This window comes from Coturnix japonica, chromosome 2 (genome assembly GCF_001577835.2).
Source record: "Coturnix japonica isolate 7356 chromosome 2, Coturnix japonica 2.1, whole genome shotgun sequence".
Classification (NCBI taxonomy): domain Eukaryota; kingdom Metazoa; phylum Chordata; class Aves; order Galliformes; family Phasianidae; genus Coturnix; species Coturnix japonica.
The window spans coordinates 124,229,902-124,236,474 of NC_029517.1; the positions used below are offsets into that span (position 1 = coordinate 124,229,902).

The following is a 6,573-nucleotide window of genomic DNA, read 5'->3' on the forward strand; positions in this document are numbered from 1 at the left end:
CTAGATTAGGGTCAGTCCATTTGCACTTCAATAGTTCCAGAGCTGTACTGCAGTGTCTGGGGCTGAAGCACAGCTCAGCTGTAAAAACTTGCTGGAGGCTGTGAAGCAGCATAAAGAGGCAGGGACAGGGAGTATTTTTAAAGCCAGTTTTGGAAAGAGAAAATCACTTTGTTTGATTCCTTTTTTTTTTTTTTTTCACCACCTTTTTCTGGTTGTGAGACTGAAAATTTGTGGAGATCTTTCAGGTCAGCCCTTCCAAATGGCTGACAGGTAAAGCTGCAGCGAGCATTTGTGCGCAGACAGGTAAAGCAAGCCCAAATGACCTGACTGATAATGCATGTGGGCTGTATGGATGATATACGTATGAAAAGGGATAGCAGAGGAACAGATGTGCCAGGACTTTCGGCTTTGTGCACCAGCTCCACTGTAAGGGATAGGGGAACTAATAGCAGCCAAAGGCTGTGTACTCTGATATCTCCATGCTGATTCTGGCACCACAGCCCCAGTGGGGTCCCCTGGACATTAACAGTATATAGAAATATCACAGAGATAGAAGTGTGCGCAGAGAAGAAGTGTGTAATTTCACCTGGATCTTCTCCCCTTCTTTCCCAGAAATCCTCTCCTGTCATGCTCAGCTCTGTTACCACATATCATTCAATAGGCACATATTGTTTAAGTCCTAAGAGACAGCCCCGTATCCATTTGGCAAGGAATAAAAGAGCCAACTCAGGCTGCCTATTCACCTTCCAGATCTGCAGAGACGCGGCACATGGTGTCACCAAGCTGCCTGCATTCCTGGATTGGCAAATATCCCCATTAGTTCTGTTTGTACTGTTGGTCTGAATGTGCTACAGTCTAGGAGACAGATAAAGGCACAACCTGAAAATCAGTACTATAGACAAACATCCAAGTGGCCTCAGTGAATTACCTAAACATGCAAATAGCTTTCTAGAAAAGCAAACTCAGTTTGATGGTTAAAATCTGCTCCCAAATCCACAGGAATCACCAAAAGACAAAATCCTCTACTTTGAAGCAGGGGCTCCGATCCAGCTCTTTGGTTAATTAAGAATGGATAATGCTGTCGTGACACCTGCGGGGCAGCCTTTGGTCACTAATCCCCTCCAGTTGTCCACAAAGAGTTGCGACAGTTGTCGCCCTCTGCACCAGGCTCAGTGGGAGGCAAGGGATGAATGCTCTGGCATGCAGAACCGCTGCCCCAACCCCTTTATCTGCTGGATGGGGCAGGGGCAAAGCTGTGGGGTGTAGAGGTGAAGCACGCATTGCCAGTGGCCATGTGGTACCCAGCTCCTAGCAGGAAATAGGGAGTTTGGTCCCCAGCACTTTTAATCTATGGGTACGCAGGAAAAAAATATATATATATTAAAAAGGAAGGGAAAAAGTCATTAAAATATTCCCAGGGATTGAGCTAGTGTAATAAAATGACTGCTCAATGAAAATGTCTATAAGGAGAAAAAGGTTTGGATTTCAGGTGGATGATGCCCCAGCCTAGCACCGGAGTGCAGAGCAAGTCCTGGGAAAGGCTCTCACCTCTCTGCTCCAGGACAAATCCCACTGTCTCAAAGCACAGAGACCACCTGGGTTGATGCAGGAGCTGCTTTTGTTCCTCCTCCAGAGCAGCCCGGACTGCCTGGTCCTGCAGTGAGGTCATAACTCAGGGCTGATCGCATCACAGCGCATTGCCATGGCAATGCCTGAGCTGTCACAAAAGGATGAGTGTGATGATTTCACAGCAGATGGGCTGTGAGGGAGGAAGCCCTCATTTAAATTTTAAAAATTGCTTTGGTAATTAGCAAGAGCAATTGGAAAGGAAAAAAAAAAATGTTTTAAAAAAAACAAAAAACAAGGAAAAATCCCTGAAACTGGCACTCTCAGCAAAGGGTAATGAATTCTGCAGGAAGAGGAGGGAAGCAGGGCTTGCGCTCCCACTGCCCAGCTGCAGGGTCCCCCCATCCCAGCACATCTCACAGTCTGCTCTGCTCAGCCGCTCATCCAGCCAGCCCTGCAGTAGGGAAGGGAGCGGGCAGGTGGGGATGCTGCGGGGACAGGGCTGCATTGTGACACCAAGTGCCCAGGGGAGGGGAGATGCAACCCTCTGACTTCACCAGCCTTTAGCAAGGAGCTGGATGGGGCCCTCCAGGACCCTTGGTAATGCAGCACATGAGGAGCATGAATGTACTCCTGTCCTTGTGATATGAGGAACAGCTGGAGTCCCTGGCTGTGCTCAGCCCGGGGAAGGGAGCTGAGGAAGAGGCCTGATGGCGGCTGCAGCTCCTCACAGGGAGCGGAGGGGCAGCGCTGAGCTCTGCTCTGTGTGACGGCGACACGGCCCGAGGGAACGGCATGGAGCTGTGACAGGGGAGGGGAAGCTGGGGGTCAGGGAAAGGGGATGCACCACAGGGCGATGGGCATGGAACGGGCTGCACAGGGCAATGGGCACAGCTCTTAGCTGCCAGGGTTCAAAGGGTAGCTGGATAGTGCTCTCAGACATAGGGACCATTTTGGGGTGGTCCTGTGTGGAGCCAGGAGTCGGACTCAGTGATGTCCTTCCAACTCAGGACATTCTGAGCTCAGCAGCTCCCAGCAGGATAAAATCTCTCCTCTGCCTGCAGCAGCATCTCAAAGACCTTGGGCTGAGTCCTATTCATCGAGCAGAGCAGACTCCAGGGAAGCAAGTTCCTCATTCATCTGGTGACTAACTGTTGATCTTCCAAAGAATGAGCCAGATGGTTCCCATGAGAAGTGATCAGCTCTTCTAGAGTCTATGAACCAGAAAATGACAGAGTCTGGGTACCTCTTGCCAGGACCTGTCTGAAGCTGATGTGATGAGTGCAGGTACACCTGGGGGATTCCCTCCACCTCAGCTCGTCAGCCCCACAAACTGAAGGTACTGCTTCCCCCAGCTTAATGGCATCACAGAACATAAGGTCAGCCCTGCTGATTGGATTCAGACCTCGGCAGTGCTTTGCACTTCTGCAAATTCCTTTCAGCATCTCATTCTGCAGACAGCGCATCTGATCAGTGCTCTCTGCCTCAACTTAAATTTGAAAGGAAAGCAAGAGGATTGACAGAGTGCTTTAGTAGAGGGGAAAGTGTGTTCTTGGTAGTTGTTTTGCTGGGGTAAAATTACTTACATAGGTTGGGAAGGGAGAGGCAAATATAGTTGGCTAAAGAGCTGTGTTTCTCCACACCGGTCTGCACACTGTGCATTGACCAGCAGCCAATGCCGCTTCCTGCCATGGCACTGGGATCAAGGTCTCCACAAGAGAGGGGAAAAAATAGCAGTGTTTATCTGCTGACCTCTTTTAAAATTGCTCTTACCTTAATTTCTGCTGTGGGCCATATTGAAAGCTGGCTTTCAATGCATAATGACAAACAACTGAGAGCCATGGCACTGCTGTACCGGTGTGGGGGTCGAAGCAAGGTGGGATGCAGTTAGAAGCAAGGTGCACACTAAGTAGTTGCAGCTTGGTTGTTTCTGCAAGGCAGCAGCTCAGCCTTCAACCCAAGGCCTCCCCTGGAGGAGCAAACACATCCCAAAGCTCCCAGCTACCCGCCCTGCTGCTGCATCCCATACAAAAACCAACCCCCCAGTGCCACACAGTTCCAGGCAGCACACACATGAGCAGCACGCAGCCATACTCAGCAGAAAATGACTCTCCGGCTCTTTTATTTATATGCCTGTGTTTTGGCTTCTGAAGGATGCACGTCTCCTTCGAGGATACACACGGAGTCTCCCCAGAGCACAGATCTGAGCTGTAGCTCAGGGAAAGGGAATGAGATCTGCTGTGCTGACTCAGCCTCGGCTGCACAGGAATAAACAGTCGGAAAGGAACCATTAATTCGATAAGACTGAAACATATGTGATAATGCATATGTCAGACACTCATCTCCTCACCATAAATAATATACAGATACATTGCAGCACACAGTTCATTGTCTCTGACCAACGTATTACTTCAAAGGGGAGTTTACAACTTTATTTGAGGTCTTTACAGAGCAGATGTCACCTTAAATCTAAAGAAAGTGGACAGAGGAAATGGAGAGAGCATTAGATTTAAAGCAAACCAGTGTTCTGCCTATGTTTTCCTGGGAGGCTGTGTGCACACTCACCGTGCCCTGTGATCGGTGTGGCTTCCATAGTGCTATGCACTGAAAAGAGAGGCCTTCAGGAAAAAACAAATGCAAACTTCCTTTTTGCATTTTCTGTATAAGCAATTTCCATTTCCTGATGATATCCAGCACTGTTTTAATAGGAGGTTTCCAGAGATCAGTTACACAAAGAATATATTACATGGTGTGTAAGTGAGGAGGGGATGCAGCAGTAGGGGTTGGGCTCTGCTCCTCATCGCCAGTGACACAACACACAGGAATGGCCCAAAGATGCACCAGGGGAGGGTAAGACTGGACATCAAGAACAATTTCTTTACCATGAGGGTGAACAGACACTGAAATGGGACTCTGAGAAGTGGCTGATGCCTCATGGCTGCCAGTGGCAAGAGGAATTTGGACCATGCCCCCGTTAATTAAGAAGTCAGGCAACTGGACTCAATGATATTTGAAGGTCCTATTCAGTGAACTATTCTGTTATTCTCTCCTATTCCATTCTGTTTTTCTATTCCATTCTGTTCCATTCCACTCTATGTCTGACAGAGGGCAGAAGTCGGCGATAACTGGCCAACTATCATTTCCTAAAGCACAGCATCAGGGCTGAGGTGCCACATGAGTTGTTGATCTCATTGCTCAACATTCAAACAGAGGAGGAATTTGATGACTGAGACCGAGCTCCATTTTGCAGGGCATAGGAAAACACAAAGTCACAGAGAATCATAGAACTGAGTTGGAAGGGACTCTTAGAGGCCATCTAGTCCAACCCCCCTGCAATGAGCAGGGACACCTACAGGTCGATCAGGTTGCTCACAATGTTCCAGCCTGACCTTGAATGTTTCCAGGGACCCGTTACCTCTCTTGGTAACAGGTTGCAGTGCCTCACCAGCCTTATCATAAGAAAAATAAAACCAAAAACTTTTTCCTTATATCTGATCTAAACCTCCTGTTTTAGTTTGAAACCATTTCCCCTTGTCCCATCGACACAGACCCTACTAAAGAGTCCGTCCCATTCTTTCTTAAAGCACCTCTTTAGATGCTGAAAGGAGAACTGGGCACCCTTTGCTTTATCTCCACGATCTCTGCAGTTCCTCTGAGCGTTACCATTGAGTACACAATGGCCAATAAGTAGCTCTTCGCTTTTTTATTGCGGGTGGCAATAGGAACTGTCACAGTTTTAAAGCCCGTGTCCTCGCTTCAAACCTGCGCTGCGTTTGAATGACTTCATACGACATCAACCATATCGTGGGGAAGGCAGAGAAGTCTGCGAAGGGGCCCTGCCCAGCGCAGACCGCTTGAGCGCAATGGTGGGCCCCAAAGGAGGCTCCGGGCTCCCACCCACGGCCCCGCTTTGCACTTGAAAGCACCAACGACAGCACCGCCTGATGGGCCAAAGGGCTTTTTGAGCTCGGCAAGGCAGAAAAGAAAAGCTAAAGAGGCCTTAAAGTAAGTGTGGATTAGAACGACTGCAAGGAGAGACTTTTCCACCATCGATCTGGCCAGTCAAGAATCCTTCACATGAACAGACGTAACGGTCATTAAAACACTTTGGCTTTTTCTTAGTTCCAGAATCTTATGAAATTGAGATCGTAGAAAACCAAAACGTTCACCTTTCAGGGCAGAAGGGGTAGCTAACATAGATAGGCTTTCTTTTTTTCCTTTCCTTCCATAAGGCAGCTGAACAGCTCTTGAAGAGTTAAAAGACTCGGCGGTGTTTATAAGAAAGTGGAAATTCCATTTAAAAACAGAAAAGAAAAAAAAAAAAAAAAAAGAGAAGGAAAAAGAAAAAATCTCATGGGAAAACCCAGAACTCAGAAAGAAGCATCAGCGGAGCTCCGGCGGCTTATCGCCGGGGTTCCACGCATCCCTCCCACCCGCAGCCGGGCGCTTCCCGGAGCCGGCCCACGGGCTGCGCAGGAGACACGGGAGCAGCTCCCATCCGCCAGCAAAACGCTGCAACAGACGCGCTCCGTCCGACTCGGATACACGTCCGCTTCCGATAGGGTATCCCTGCGAAGAGATCTCTCTGCCATTGCCTGGACACATCTACTTTCTTGTTCGGCCGCGAGAACTTGGAGCTCCTCCGACGCTGTCGCGCCCGCCATGGGCGCGGCGGGCACGTGAGCCTGGGAGCCGAACCGATCCCATCAGGGAATTCCCGGGATGGATGTGACCCGAGGTTTCCCGCTCGCCACGCAGCGCGCCGGAGCTCCGCGGTGCTCTGCGGTCCCGTTACCCAGAGCCGGCTGGTACCCAGCAGCGAGATGCGGCCGGTGAATGACTTCTTCTCGTTTATCCGCTGAAGTAAAAAACAGAGGATAGCCCGGCTGCCGTCCGCTACACCTCCCTCGATGAGAGTTTAAACGACAGTTTTAAATGGGGGATAGGATTCCCGCGATGCAGCAGAGCGGCACCGCTTGGAAACACGACAGCGACCTCCCGCAAAGC

The 6,573-nt window shown here is 49.6% G+C and overlaps 1 long non-coding RNA gene across 1 annotated transcript; it reads left to right on the top strand.

Annotated features, from left to right (window-relative positions):
* Window positions 1-2,612: 2,612 nt before the first annotated feature.
* LOC116652991 lies at window positions 2,613-5,896 on the top strand. Its single transcript, XR_004306289.1, has 2 exons — window positions 2,613-2,905; window positions 3,720-5,896. It is a non-coding gene; the product is annotated as an uncharacterized LOC116652991 (long non-coding RNA).
* Window positions 5,897-6,573: the final 677 nt, after the last annotated feature.